This window comes from Cibotium barometz, chromosome 33 (genome assembly GCF_041138505.1).
Source record: "Cibotium barometz isolate CiBa-2024 chromosome 33, ASM4113850v1, whole genome shotgun sequence".
NCBI lineage: Eukaryota > Viridiplantae > Streptophyta > Polypodiopsida > Cyatheales > Cibotiaceae > Cibotium > Cibotium barometz.
Window position 1 is genome coordinate 43829816 of NC_141078.1, and position 17252 is coordinate 43847067.

Consider the following 17252-nt stretch of genomic DNA (forward strand, 5'->3'; position numbering starts at 1 on the left):
AATTGTAAAACACCAAAGATTAATTGCTCAATTAAAATGCTCTGTTTCTCTGCAACCAGTGGACAGCCTGTTTTAATCAGCTCATTCCCAGCTCAATTAAGCATCATTGACCAAACAAATCACATAGCCCTCTTCTCCAAAGTGTAAAGCATCCAATTGCTAAAACAAACTTGAAATATGTCAAGCATCCAATGAGTAATTGGCCTCCTCGTAGTCAAAATGACCAAAAACTGCTCTGTTTTCTCCTGTTTGGCTGCGCCGCCTGCAAATGAGGGCTTTGGGAGTGATTAACTTGCTATTTGATGATGTATTTGAGTGCCCAACACACCTAGGTACCTGTGCAATCCACCAATGCTTGGATTTTTGCAAAAAACTCACTCCAAATGCATCAATTTTGGGCTTCCTTCTCTCTGTTTTGTAAGAGCTCAAAAAACCAGAATTTTCACACATTCAAATGCTTCCAAAATGCTCCAAAATTTGTTCAAGGCTTGCATATGGGTTGCCAATACATCCCTCTTTGTCAAATACATATGTCTTTTGCCAGAATCACTTGTATTTCCACCATACATCAATGCTTTCAAGCTTTAATGGAAAGCTTCAAAAACCAGAATTTTGCTTTGCTTTGATTTGCTCTATTTTGCTTTGCTTTTGCCTGTTTCACCTGCAATCCGCTCAAGGATGTTTAGAGGACCTTACCCGGTAGGCCAAGCTCTCAGATCTGATAGTATTTGGTGTGCTCCAAGCTTCACAGCTCCAATGGCAAGCTTCACAGCTTCTTTTCATAGCTTCTTCTCCCTCTTCTCTTCACTCACTCATAAACCCTAATAAACAGCACAAGGCTCTGATACCATGTTGAAAGAACGGTAGAGGGGGAGGAGACACACACACAGGAGCAAACCCTAATGTATATTGCAAACCCTAACCATAGAGGGAAGCCATGTCCACTCTCACACAAAGCATAATGCACTAATCCATAATCCACACAACACACAATGAGTTGTGTCCACACTCTACTAACCCTAGCTAATGTCCACACACTATGACCAGCTGGACACGCGGTCATTTATGTCTCACACATGTTCCTACCTAATCTGCCAGCACATAGCATAGCTGGCTCACACTGACATCGAGCTTGAATCTCAACAAAACTCACTCAGAGGGATACATACTAGCATGTCTTAGTGAACATACCAATGTGTGTGAGACCCCTACCCCCTTCTAAAAGGGTCTGAGAAAGGGCTTTGCATTTGCTAGAGTCAAAATCAACAAACCTAAAACTCACTCAGAGGGATACATACTAGAATGGCTTAGTGAATATACTAATGTGTGTGAGACCCCCTACCCCCTTTCTAAAAGAGAAACCATAGTGGAAGACTAAACAAAGGGTAGAGAAATCTCACTCAAGGCCTCCATACAAGTCATATCTTTTGTTAGATCTCCATAGGGGACTCTAGTCTTCCAACATATTCAATGTCTTAGGACTTTAGGCCTTTAAGACCTTTTATCAAAGAGTCTTATTTAGAGGACAACAAACTTTATATTTCTATGAACCTTGCTACATACATAATTCAATGTGCCTAGGGGTCTTTTAAGGACTTACAAAAGTCTCAACTATATCATTAGTTCATTCTATTAGCAAAATCTTTTGGTCCTTAATACCCAACTAATTTAACTAAATGCTTGGATCTAAGTGCATCACATTCTCTTTCCTAAACTTGTCTAGATGAAGCCTTCATCTTCAAGGTTTACTTCGATCTAATCTCTAGTCTTAGGAAAGAAATTCCACTTATGAATTAAGCTTAAGTGTCTTGTTACTTGGCTTAAAAATTTAAGATCCCATATCACTCAAGAAATCCTACCTCATGGACTTAATTTAAGACTTTCTCTCTAAGTTTAAACTGAGATCCATTTCATCATCTTTTACCTTTGTTTTTAACTTAAAGAATGCTCTAAATTGATTCCTAAGGCAAGAGAAAACATCAAAGATTAATCTTCTAAACATAGCCTCATTTTTAGAGAGAGACGTAAATTCTAACTTGAATTTTTATAGCGTAAGGAAATTCTTGAATTCAAGGTAATTTAATAATTAGGTTAAGGTTTGTCCTTTTGGACCATTTAATTGAGCTTTCTCAAGGGCTAGTGGTCAAATGTGCTTAGGTCATTATAAAATAACCATTTTCTCCTATCTAGTTATTTACAAAGAGTTAAATAATAGAGAAAATTTTATTTCTTTCACTAATTAATGAACATTTGAATTCATACAATTTGTACTTTAAAATTTCAAATTTAAATCAAGGTAGCATGTATAAAGACTTGCAATTAATATGTAGAGGTGCTATAGAGTAGATGGATAAGGGTTCCCACTTGCACAGGAGATCCATGAGTTTTTCTGCCTTGAAGTCGATGCCCAAATATGCCTAAATGTGATGTCTACTAACTAAAATGACTAGATTGCAGGGTTCTATGATAGTGTAAGGGGTTGGAGTACTATTGTAAGTGGCAATAAAAATGATAAACTAACATCTAGATCTTGTTGGATGAGGGAGTAGATGCTCTACACACATACACACACACACACACAGTCGTATCAAGCACATAATGCAAGAGAGAGACCAAAAGCGATAGCTAGAAGTACTAAATGCAAAGTCCTAAGTACCTTGAAGGTAAGGAGACACGTTTCATTGCTTGCCAATTCCAAGTGCTAGGGTAATGCATAAATTTGCTCAATTGTGACATTACATACTGAATATCAAGATGGTTAGTGTGCATAGATATATAATGCATCCAACAACTTGCTGAATAAATTGGATACCCAAATAATATTCTAAAATCCCCCATGTCTGTAACATCAAATGCATGTTGTAACTCAATGATGAAAGCTAAATAGTCATGAGCAAATTACCCTAATTATCATCCTCCAATGTATCAAAAGGAGAAAGTGGCTCCTCATTTAATGTGGAAGCAACAAGGGCTGAATCAACAAAATGACATGTTGAGAGGTAGTATGTGTCCCCGACCTGAAATAAGTGTAGTCAGCTTACGTCAGCGGGGAACTTTATGAGTCACAAATGGCTGCATCTTCTTCAATTAATGCATCACCCATGGCATCCTGATCAAAGTGTGGCTTATCTCGAGCAATATGGGAAAGTTTGGCTGCTGTTGATAGATTCTTAGTAGCAGCAAAAGGCTGATTCAGAGCTAAAGCAAGCTCAATTGATTTAGCACCTATACCAAATAATGGCATGAAGATGTAAACACTATGTACAACAACATGCATAAGTTGTCAAGGTCTAATGAATGCCAATACATCACTAAAGGAACCTTAGTCAATGGTCAAGCCGACAAGGTGATAATCAACAATGGAAATGGGTTGATATAACAAATCTATCAAGTAGGGGCTACAAGGCATACATTTAGCCATTACTATGAGAGTATAAGGCAACCTCTCAGTAACACCATGCACTATGGTGTGTATGGAAAAATAAAAGAGAAGTGTAATCCCACACAGATTGATGTATGTAACATTCTGACACCATGAGCATCCATGTAAAAAGGCTGCAAAGGGGGGAAGCAACTCGAACAAGAAGTTAGGAAAGAAAGTAATACATCTCAGCAAGTAAGCATCATTGCATAAAGGTATGTCTCCAAGACATAGCACAATTGAGGGGTCAAATGCAGAAGTGACCAAGGAAATCACCAATAGCACAACATATGTCTCCCCTCAAATGCAACAGCCATAGACACAACTTAGTTGACAATTGCTATAAAGCATAATCGTCAAAGTATGGATCATCACTAGGATTGATTACTAGCAAAGTAACATCATGCAATGAAGATGTAATAACTAAGGCGCAATCATCATGAGCCAAAGTAGCCTCTTCCTTTGCATCAGATGAACCAACACCAGTTGAAAATCCTAAATCATCAAAGTACCAATCAACATCCAACAATGACAAACAAGAAGCAGGTAAAGCACTGCATGTAACTATTAAGGCATAGCCATCATGTGCAAAATTTTCTTCCTCGGCATTGTCAGTGTGGTAATGGCAGCAAGACCTTACTGCTTCTTCTTTTTCTTATTCTTTGTCCACTTGAATTCCTCAATTACATGACCAGGTTTCTGACAAAAGTTGCATCTCTTCGTCTTCTCAGTTTTCTCCGCTTACTTAGGAGGATCTAAATGGGATTGTGCTTTGCCCTTAGGTTTAGGACAAGAAGGAGCCCTAGATTTTCCTTTGCCATAATGGGAGGTAGTAAAAGCCTAATCAGAAGTGCATGTTGTTTCGATTGGAACAAGACTTCTCTTCCTGCAAATAAGAGAGCTACTAACTCATCAAATGTGTATAAATCTATATTTCTCTTTGTCAAGAGGTGAAGAGTGGTACCAAATTCTTGATAGGATTCGGGCAAGCCATTGAGAACATGTACATGATAAGTGGGATAAGGAGTTATTTTCTTGGTGGGTCTGTGACTTCTCAAGGTAGCCCTTGCCTTATTGCCGCCCTCCTTTGGAGGTACCAATGGTTTTAGCGGTAATGAGAGCATGTGGAAAGACTTTGGGGACCATAGGTAGATCTTTACGATTGTCCCCGCCGCTGAGCAATGTTAACCCTTACCCTCTAGCTTGAATCATGAAGGAGATGAAAGGCAAGAGGCTATGTGAAAATTGAGGTTTCATGCAAAGAGAGGGAAGTGCAATTTTTGTGGTCTAATACCCAAATTTCAACCGGTAATTACTCATCACTTGGGTATTGGTTTCTAAAATTGATTATATGGCTAGGAAGCTCTTTCCGTGAAGTGCACTCACCATTTGCATCCATTTGAGCTTCATTTAGGCCTTATAATAATGAATTTTAGGAAATTACAGCCAATTGTTTTTTCTTTTTTTTTTGGCTCAAAAAACCTCTTCAAATCCATTCAAAAGGTTCTCAAACCCCTCCAACACAGAGGCATGCTACCATGTTGCTTCATTTTGAGGTAGTCCCCTCCACTTGACAAGGTATTTGCACAAAGAATGGTTGTGAAGTACCTTCTCTCTCTCTCTCTCTCTCTCTCTCTCTCTCTCTCTCTCCCAACACTTTTTTGGGAATGTACTCCACCATGCCATCTTCTCTCGTAGGTGGAAGCTCATCCAAGACTTCCACTTCCGGCCCCACGTAAATGTGGCACATGGAAGACATTATGTATCTTGGTAGTGTGGATAGAAGTAGCAATTAATAGGCAACTTCACCAAGTCTTCTCAACACCTTGCATGGACCATAAAATTGGTGTGCAAGTTTTGTTTTGTTGTTCTCCTTGAGATAACCATACTGAGTTTTGGTGTTCTTCTTTGTGTTGGTGTTCTCCTTGAGAGAACTATAGCAAATTTTGGGTATCCTGAAGAACACAAAATTTCCCTCTTTGAATCCCAATGGTCTTCGGTGTGCATCTTCATAATGCTTCATCTTCTCTTAAGACTTATTAATGTTTTTCTTGCATGTTGCAAGAGAGCTTGCATCATTTCCACTTTATCCTTTGCATGGGGATTCACATTGTCATGCTTGAATGCTACAATTGGTGCATGCACCTTGTAGCAAAAGCTTCACATGACTTGTGGGTGGACGTCCTATTAGATCACACAATGTTGATGATGGTTCAAGGCAAGCTAAAGGCATTGTGTTTGGTGACATGAGTCAAGTTGCATTTGGCAATAAGGAGAACAACCCAAACTTACACTCTTCTCTTGGAGTCATGTGCAATTCAATGTATGCTTCCACACCAAGTGATGCAAAGGGAAAGGTTATGCATATCAATCTTCTCGAAACGATGCTTATGTACCCAACAAAGATTATAGTCATCAAGGTTTTTCTTCAAGATTCCATGGGTATGAAGACTCTTATGGTAGATTTGAGGATGACAATTCTCATGTGGATCGGGAAGAATTCAAATGAGTTAAGGACAAAATTATGCTTACCAAATTCAACAGTGAAGTCACCACTAATGAAGACTTTGAGGAATGGATTAACAAGATGGACCTTTACTTTTGAGAGATGAATGCTTGGAATGAAAGGACCAAGGTCTATTATGCTACACTGCACTTGGAAGGATATGCTCAAAGATGGTGGAGGCATCTTCAATTTATAGGATTATGAGATTACAACTTGATGCTTTCAAGGACAACATGAAGGATGCATTCACTTCTAATTAGCATAAAGACAAGTTGGGTTGTAAGTGGAATGATCTTCAACAAAGGTATTCTAGTGTGAAGTAGTACACTCACAAGTTCCTCAAGCCTATTCTTCTTCTGAAAGGGTTTAGTGAAGAGTTCAAAATTGTGAAGTAAACAAAAGGCTTAAAGAACACTATTGGAGAAGATGTCAAAAATCAATGGCGGACCACTCTCAAGGAGGCTATGATTTTAGTCGAGATCTATGAAGAGAAATATGCAAATGCATGCTCAAATGTTTCCACAAGGCAAGCAAAGAATACTCACACTACTTTGAATATGCCCAAGTTTCTTGCCGTGTATGGTAGTGGTGGGAAAATAAAATTTCTGATTTGGAAACACTTATCATCATAAGCCTTCACAAGGGGATGGAAAGCCTTATAATGTGGCTAACAAGAGTAATTTTGTGAAGGAGGACCACATTAATGAATTAAGGAGAAAATGTATATGCTATAAGTGTGGTGAGAAGTGGCATAAGGAGCATGCCAAATCATGCAAAGCATGCAATGTTACTATTAACACAGTATTCTTGGAAGTGGTGGATGAGGAGAATGACAAAGATGTGGAATCATTTTGATGATTACTCTATGAGTATGATGTGGATGCCGATAATGACATAGAGCCAGATGGTGAGTTTCCATTTGATCTCGGTGGTGCTCTATGTAGGCCTTGTGATTATGGTGATGGTGCTACGGATGCATGTACACATGATGCTACTCTATGCTCAATCTCCTATGACATCTATGCCAGATACAAGGGAGCAAATACCTTGAGGCTCAAGGCTATGGTCAATGGAAGAGTGGCATTCATGTTGGTGGATAGTGGTAGTATATATAGCTTTGTGAATAAGCAACATCATTGTAAAATCTTAAATTGTTCCCGGATGCATTGTCAACAATGTGTAAGCTCGTGGAAAATGGGGATGCTATAAATTATAGAATGGTTTATAATGATATGGATGTGTTGCTCTCCGGGGATTACACCTGCAAAGAAAACGTGCTAGTATTGGTGGACATGGGGTCAATTGACATTGTTTTAGGATGTGATTAGAGGTCCACTCTTGGGAATTTCTCCATGAATTTACAGCAAGGTTTCATGAGATTTTTACATGGAGAAAGGAGTGTCACTTTGCATAGATTTTGCAGCTCATGGTGGTTGACATTGATTAATGGCACTCAACTCAAGAGAGAGATCAAAAATATGGGACAAATGTATGTGTTATAGCTTTGCAAAGATGAAGACCATGCGGAAGCAAGCAAGAACACACATGAAGGGATGACAAAGCTACTGAAGAAGTATGAAGATGTATTCCAAATGCCCAAATGCTTGCCACCCGAGTGTGATTTGGATCAAGGGATAGAGCTTGAGCCTAATGCTAGGCCCATAGATGACAAACCTCCGTATAGATTGTCAAAAAGGTTGAGAAAGACAAGGTGGCAAAGCAAGTCAAAGAATTGATGAATATGGGTTGGGTGGAGCCAAGTCACTATTTGCACCACCCGTGCTTTTGATGAAAAAAAAAGTGGTACCTTCCACATGTGAGAATGCATGGTACTTGTGAGAACTTACCTCATTTTTGGTTGCATAATGGACTCCTATACCATAAGGAGAGGGTGTATCTTGTGCCTCGTTCAGCTTTCAAGCAAAAAGTTATGGATGACATACATTATTCTCCCATGGTGGAATGTTTGGGCTTGTTCAAAACCAATAATGCCATAAGGAAGAGATTTCATGGAGAGATGTGATGGAAGATATCTCCAAATGTATGCCATGTTAACTCAACGAGGATCCCACACAAAATCCTAGTGGTTTACTTCAGACCTTACCTATTTAAGTGAACACACATTACAATGGCTTTCATTACCGATTTGCCTCCTAGCAAGAGAGGATGGGATAGCATCTATGTTGTGGCTAATCAGTTGAAAAAAGCTGTCCATTTTGTGCCAACAAAAGTGAGATACTTGGCATCCATGGCTAACCAATTCATAGAATATGTGTTCAAGATGCATGGTATGTCATAAATAGATAGTGAGTGATCAAGATGTGAATTTCATGGGCACATTTTGGCGTACATTGTTTGAGAGCATGACACTAAATTGACTCCAAGAATGGTCTATCATCCGAAAACTAATGGTCAAACTAAAAGGGTCAAAAAGTGGCTTGAGACATACTTGAGGCACTATTGCTTCTATGAGATGCATCATGCATGGGATGAATGGTTGTACTTAGAAGAATAGCACATATCATGTGAGCATTGGAATGTCACCTTTTGAGGCTATGTGTGTTAGAGTAGTTCCATGAATAGGTTGCCACACATGTTCATGACTATTGTCTTGAGACAACTCACTCTTCATGTCATTATGAGACCTTTCATCGCATCCAGCATTGACTATTATCTTGAGACAACTCACTCTTCATGTCATATGAGACCTTTGATCGCATCCAACATTAGCCTCATGATGGTCTCCATCATTCCTCTCATCATTACCATGATCATTTGGCCATATCACTTGTCAAAGCGGCATTACATTTGCATTTGACTAACCTCACCCCCATGACTTTGCAACATTGGCATAAGTTGTACCTCCTTGTACATAACATGCTCATTGATCTGCATTTACATTAGAGTTCCCAACCTTGGGATTAGTACCTCCGTCCTTGGGTGGCTTCCCTTTAGGCATGATAGACTGAAAATGGAAATGGAGTGTAGAAGGCCAAAACTTATCCAAATTTGGAGATTCTTGGTTCTATGAAAAGCTCTAAGTGTGTACTATCCAATCAAGCAAAGACAATAAAAATTGGAGGTGACCTAATATTCTTTGTTTTAGGGTTTATGTGACACTGCTTGAAAATCACGTTTTGGCCCTAAACCTAGAATATTGGTCCTTTTTTTTGGCTTGTTTCTATTGCTTAGTACTAACTACCCTTCAAACCATTTTGTTTCAATCAAAGGCTAAGTATATTTTGTTTTGACTTTTTGATCAAAGTCAATTGCCTAGGGTTGACCTAGAAAATGATGTCGAAATTGGGTGCTTTTTGGTTCAAATGAAAGGTCTCAATGAGTACTTTGAATCCATGAATTCACCTTGATGAGATCTTAAACAAGTCCAGACTAAATTAAGGTTATGTGATTTTTACAAAATCCTAATTTGATCGCTCTTCTAGTGTCAGATCAATGAACATTTTAGCTCTATTAGAAGCTTATAGAGAGCACTTCCCAATGACATATTGCCCTTGGTTGATCACTAAATTCTTTGTGAGACTGAATTTAGGGTTTTTCTTGTAGCCATGCATGGATATTGACAAAAATTCAGTAGCATCTCCTTTGCATTAGTGCCAAATCTTAACTATCTAATGCATAACACAATACATCCCATCAATAGCCAAACTTTGCCACATCTATTGTGTACCAAACCACATCAATGGCATGCATCCTCATGGCTTGTACAAATACCATGAACAACAATGCTCTTGCACTTTGCCAGTAAATCGAATCACTTGGGCCCCATTGTCCAAATGTAATCAATAGAAGTCGATGAAGTGCTTTGATGCTTGCTAATCTCCCAGCCAAGCCTTCTCACCTCCTTACCAAGTTTATGCCCAAGGCAAGGGTTGAAGCCAAGTCTTCACATCCGGGTACCTAATCCCTCTCCGTACCGCTTTCCCAAATCAATCACGGCACAGAAAGTTCAAAACATTCTCTCCCTTGGCCTCTTCTCCAATGCCAAGGGTGCCCTCACATACATTTATAGACTCTATGAATTGGAAATGTAAGTTACAAGGTGAGGTGATGTATGAAAAGCTTCAAATAGATGGAATGAAGCCACTTACAAGTCAAGCATAACTCATGCTTTTACAACATATGGCATATAATCATGCCTCATCATCATATCCATAGCATGATCCCATGTAATGTTTAGCTTCTTCAATCCAATAACATTAACAACACAACACCAAAATTATGCCCAAACCATGGTATACATGAGCATGACCACATCAAAAGTCTTCAAATAAGCTTTAAGTATGAGCATATGACTTCATGTGCATGTCATAAGAATCCCAAAATGGTCTAATAGCATCAATCTCTACCATCATGTAAGTGGATGGTAAGATTTCACATCACGACATTGACATATATGCATCCAAATGATAACCAATACTCCAAAATGGCTATGAATGATTCCAATGGCCATCAATATGACAGGAATAATGAAATGAATCACCAATGGTATGGAAATATCATCAATGCTTTCATGGAAATCAGGCTTTCATGAGAAAAAAATCTTAAATCACGATGTGAATGCTATGTGGCTAGCATCAATGCATTTCAATGGCATGGAATCAACACGAGCATGTAGGAAGTGACTAATGGTGGGCAAGGATTTAGGGTTTATGAGAAAAACCCCAAAATCTTGTGAAAAGTAAGAAAATCAACCAAGATTTGCATTGATTTAATGTAGCAACTCACCACCATTGACAAGTAGAAGGCTTGATGCTTGCACTAATGATAAAGTAGAGCTTCATGAATTACCAAGGAGGGGCACCAATTTCCTACCACATTTTTTCTCATAGCTTGAAGTAATAAGAGGAAAAAATCAATAACTCCATTTGGTGAAATTTGGAAAAAGTTGGAGCAAAGTGAAGCTCTGATACCACGGCAAGAGATGGGATACTCATGAGATGGGCTACTCATCATGACAAGGAGTAGACATGGGTGTATGTCACCATCCTAAAGAGAAGGGAAGCCAAGCCATGAAAGCTTGTAAATGTGAATAGTAGTTAGTTAATCATTAATTATGATTAACAAATTTACAAATGTCCCATATACCAAGGCCCATGTTCACATTCATTTAAGCCCTTGGTCCCTACACTTGGCCTTAGCGCATACCAATATTCATGGTCCTTTTCACATTATTTGGCCCATAGTCCATGGCCCATTATTTATCCTTCATATGTGCATAATATATGTGTCCACGCTTCTTATATCATTACATTGCCCCTTAATAAGAGAAGGCACAAGGCTACAAAAGAAATCATTAAAAAAGCCTAAAATTGAGCAGAGTATAGCTATAATTTTTTATTCAAACCGATGTTGTAATGACTAAATTTTAGAAATATAATTGTTTAAATTCATCTTCCAGTATCTTAATCTTGCAATAGTGAAATTAATGAAGTGTTTTAAGAAATTTTTTATGAAAAATTTAACCCGTTTTTAATTTTATTACAATGATGAACTAAATTCAATGTTTCAAAAAAAAGAACCATTTTTCATGCCTTAAAAATATTTTTTAGTACTCACATTATTGGGCCTCCAAGGTCTTAGGAGGCTAGATGAGCTCAGAAGGACCTAGGCTAGCATATGGGATGACCTAAAAGTCCAGATAGGGATCCATGTGGGCCTAGGTTGCCTTGTGTTGTGGCTTGGGCTCTTTTGCGCCCATCGAACCCCACTCAGACCCAACAATGTGTATTAAAAAATGTTTTAAGCATTAAATTGGTTCACAATGATTTTTTCCTAATTTTTCACTTAATTAGACATTTCAGTGTCCAATTTCTCTCTTTCTTTGATATTTGAGTTCCCAATTAGATTTAATATAAAAATAAAAGAACCAAGATCTAATAATAAGAATAAATTAAGTGACAACTAGATTGAGAAAGTTGTTAAAAATCTTAGGTGTGGGGCAGCTCCATTAATTACGTTGTTGAAAAATATTAATCAGGATAGCTACACTAATTAATCTGTTGAAAATCTTGATGAAAATAGCTACATTGATTAAGTTGTTAGAAATTTAACAATAGCTACATTGATTAAGTGCCACACAAGTTTATTCAGCCCTTTGAGACCTCAACATACACCCGTAAAACCCCCTCATTTCCCTAAATGGCCCTGGTTAGATCAAAAGAAAGCGAGGCCAGCATGGGGGGCAACCTAAGCCCAAACAACATCGTGGTCGCCCTGTGCTAGCTTGCCTTTTTTAAGCCCAACCAAGGCCATTTAGGGCAAGGGGTGCATGACAAGACCCAAGAAAAAATGATACAAATCGTATTATTTTCTCTCGTTTTTTTTAAAAATATATTTCAAAGCTATTAATTTCAAAATTGCTCACATCATGAGTGCAAACAAACCAAAGAACAAAAAGATATGAACATTCTATTAATTAAGAGCAAACTTTACATTCCAAAAACTCTAACTTTGATCATTACAAATTATCACGACTTAGAAGTCGTGCCAATTTGAAATCCTTAAGCGTTATTGTAACCATCTTTGCATGGATAGCATAGAGGTTTTCATCCTCAAATAAGGATACCAAAAATGTCTCCGCAACAGCTTCTTATAGAGCTCCCAACATGAGACTTTACAAATGCAACTCCTAAGAATAACTTTGCAAGGTCTCCCTAACGAGGCATGAGAAAGGGGCCTTGGGAATAATGAGATCAACCATCTTCTAAAATCAACATATATCACGGAGTGCCTTTACCCCATTTATGCTCCTCCCCCTTGGCCTAGGGGACGAGGTGTCTACCTCTAATCAAGTTCCTTCTTCATGGTGAGGTTTGGTAGAGGTTGTACAAGTGGACATGCAAGTTGAGCCACGAATGGAGGTTGTACAAGTGGAGGTGTAGGTGGAGGCACATTCTCCTCAACTGCAGAGCCCCTACATCCTCTTATCCCCCTATTGGCATTCCTCTAAAGTTGGAAGGGGACCCACATCATGAGTGAGGTTATTCATTCTAGTAGAGGTGGAATATTATGTCCCATCCATGGTGGAGTATATATAAGCTCCATCCATGATGGAGTATGTATAAGCTCCATTGTGCACTCTTGCTCACAGTCTTGTTTGCGCTCTTGCTCGTTCTCGGTTGTGTGCTATATCAAGATCACAATGACAATTCCCACTACTAGTGCTAGCATTGATAAGATGGAGAATAGTTTATGTGCAGTATTCTTAGTTTGATCCATGGATGAGAGAGTGACGAGAGAGAATGAAATGACAAAAATGAGGCCATAGAGCCTTTTTATAGGCACTTAACTTTAGGATAAATTTTTAAAAGGTCAATTTTTATAGTGTGAAACCAAAAATGTACGATGTCCATTATAAATTAATTTTCTTTCACCCAAATATTTCCTCTCTAATCATTGTGGAAAAATATACAATATGGCGTGTTGGCCCACTACTTGGTTTCCATTTATCCTTTTATTGATCTCCTTAGTGTGGAGTTGCACTTCTTTTGCAATCTTAGATATCCTAGCTTTCTCCTTTGACAACCTTCTACCTAATGTGTACCGAAAGAACCACGCAGTCAATTCGATTAGGTTGTGTCACCCCTCTGCCATGATGAGTGTACTCGAAGAGTAGATTCTTTTTGGCCTGTAATATGGCTTATCCATGCCTTGGGTGCTCCACATGTCGAGAAAACCATATTTTTCCAAGTAATATAGCCCATGAGCATAAACAATATGCTAAAAACAAGTCATTATGTGAGATATTATAACTATATATAATTGTAAATAACTTAATAACAACAAAAACCCACCATGTAATGGGTGATGGATGTTTCTCCCCAACTATCAATGACAAGTTGAGTGAACTCGATGACCGTTCTCATGAATATGCTTCGTTGTACTAGTAATACTTAATAGCATGATTTACACGATCCTATCAAAATAAGTCCAAATCTTTATACGCATGTTAATAAGACTTGTTTTCTTGTCACAATTACTAGTGCACTTGCATAGCTCTTTCCACCACAACACCCACCATGCTTTAGAGATTCTTCCCAACATATACTATTTTGGTGTTGCCTCCGTACATCCCTAGAGTACTGTTAATTATCCTCCATCACCATAGTCTATACTTGCCAAAATAAAAAAGAAGACTCTAAAAGCAAGAGATGCGGGACAAAGAGAATGTGTACAATCTCCCCCCATGCATGAGTGAGCAAGCTTCCTCATGCATGTATTTTTTTTATTAGCCAAAAAACACGTGCTCAAAAATAGCTTGATACATTCCACTTTGGGCTATTAATATCAAAAAGTAACTTGGTCTCCAAGCTTGGCTATTTACATTTAAATTGTAGCAATATGATTAAATGAAACTAGGTGAGCGACCATCGGCGCACACCAAAACCCGATGGTCGCGTGCATTGGCCAAAATCCATCACACACACGCTACTCCGTGCACTGATCTACTCACCAAAAACACAACACATCAAATCCCGCTTATCTGCCCATCACAATACGACCACTGCTCCACCCTTTGGCGCGTAGCCAGTCACACGATCATGCGGCAAATGAGCGTACTATAAATACCACATAAAATATCAAATAATTTCACAATTCACATTTCTATAACATATCGCAGGGTTAAAAAGCAATTGTCCTCAGTTGTACGAAAAAAAAAAAAGCAAGAGTGGCCAACCTCACGCTATAGTGTTGTCTCAATCAGCGAATTAGCACTAAATCAATGTGTTGTCTTAGTCGGTGAATCGGTAGTAAATTAACATGCTGCCTCAATCGGCGAATCAGCACTAAACTAACATGCTGCCTCAATCGGCGAATCGGCACCAAAACATGTGGAATAACTAAATAGGTAGGGGCATTAAAAAACCAAAATATTTACCATGATGGCATTTAATTCTTTGACAAACAATACATTTAGACTCAAATTTTGCAATGTCATGTTTCATGTTAGGCCAAAAGAAATATTCTTTACATGCAACTAATGTGGATTGAATTCCTCTATGTTCCATATATGTAGGAGCATGCATCTCATTTATGGCTACTTCTCTAAATGGTGCAGTGATGCAAAGTCTCTTTTGAAAGAATAAAAATCCATTTTCATAACAGTAATCATTTAGTTATAAAGAATTGTTAGCATGTATGGCATTCCATGCAGGTGAAAAATCAGGATCATCAGCATATGAGTCAATCATGGCATCGAAAGATTGCACTTGAATAGCATAAAAATTATTCAAATAAGCATGTTTAAGCTCATCAAATGAATTAGAATTGCAAACAGAACTTTGGTTATCATCAAGAGGTCATCAACTTAGAGCATCTACAACATTAACGTAGCCTGGGTGATATTGGATCATAGGGTGAAAATTTTGGATAAAAGAAGCCATTGGCTGTGGCGATCCGATATTAAAGATTGGTTCAACAAGTGCTTGATAGCTTGTTGATCCGTCTTTATTAGTACCTTAGATACCATGAGATAATGCTTCCAAATGTTGAGAGCATGGACAACAGCCAAAAGTTCGTACTATACTTGGCCTCATTGGGTTTGAGCTTCCGGCTCTCATAAGCTATGGGATGGTCATCTTGCATGAGGGTTGCACATGTGCCAAATCCACTAGCATCTGTGACAACTAAAAAGAAAGGATAATGAAATTATGGGAGTTGTAGGATAGGTGCATGTGTCAATAACTACTTCAAAGTTTTGAAGGACTTTTGCTAATTGTCACCCCATCAAAAAGTTGTCTTCTTGCGAAGCAAAATAGTCAGTGGGAGAGTAATGAGCGAGAAATTCTTTATGAACTTGCGATAAAAACCTGCTAGACCTAGAAAAGATCTAACTTCATGGGCGTTTTTAGGAGTAGGCCAGTCTTGAATGGTCTGGACTTTCTTAGGGTCTACTCGAATACCATCGGCACAGCCGATACAATATGGCCTAGATATTCCATCCCAGTTTGAAAGAAAGAACATTTGTTAGGGTTAGCATATAATTGATTTTCCCATAACAAATCAAAGACAATACGTGAGTGATCCTTGTGTTCTTCTTCAAAGTGACTGTAAACTAGAATATCATCAAAGAAAACAATCACAAAGTTTTGATAATCTATAAAAAAATTGTTCATCATGCGTGTAAATGTGGCAGGAGCATTAGTGAGACCAAAGGACATGACAACAAACTCATAATGTCCTAATTGTGTACGGAAAGCAATCTTGAAGATATCAGCAGGATCCATACGGATTTGATGATACCTAGACATTAAGTTAATTTTACTAAATACACTTGCACCTTTCAATTTATGTAATAGGTCATCAATTCTAGGGATTGGGTAGCGGTTCTTAACAGGCACTTTATTTATAGCGCTCTATAGTCTATGCACATCCTAAAGGTTTTATTCTTTTTCTGCACACAAGCAAGACAGGCGCACCAAACAAGGAGCTACTAGGGCGAATGAGACCTTTGTCAAGGAAGAAATTCAACTACTTGGCGTTGCACTTCTTGTTGGTGCTAGCATTTATAACAAAAGATGGGATATTTGTGCTGCGAATCGACACATGGTGTGTGCATGCTATTGTGGCTAAGCTAGGGATTTGAATTTACATCATTTGGCTTGGAATTAGCCACATTAGATACATTTTTATCTAGAAAAATGGATGCACGAGTGTTGTTAAAAGTGCCAATGCATGGAATAACAAAAGGTTTATGAAAGTTACGAGTGTTTGTTAACCAAGACGATTGTCGATTTAAATTTTCGCTTGTGGCTGGCAAAATTGAGTAGCCTTTTGAGAAGGGCGAACCATCTGGGCAATAGATTGAAACTCTTTCTCCGCGTCGTAAGCGAAAGAAATTTCTTCGTAGAGCGAAGAGGGCTTCAAAGTGTTGATTTTTGCTTGTATACCATGTTGAAGACCATCTTCGTATTTGCATTGAAGTGAATCTTCAGGCACGTCTTTTAGCATGTAAAGGAGTAAGAGGCATTGCCAAAAACGCTCAGCGTATTGACTCACGTTTTCACCTTCAATCCAGGAGAAATTTGACCATGTGCGACGCCCATGTGAAGATGAAACTGAGGTGGTAAGAATGATGATTTGACCTTCTCTTGGAACGAGACCCAAGTGGTAGGGCGATCAGTGCTTGCGGAGCACGTTCCACCATAAAGCAGCTTTATTATTCATGTGGTTGGTGGCGCACTTGATTTTGTCACGCTCGAAAAAAAATTCTTCGACAAAGTAGTCATCAAATTGACTCAACCATGACAAAACAGTTTTTCAATCTTTGCGACCATCAAAGCGAGAAAACGTGAAGGAGCGATG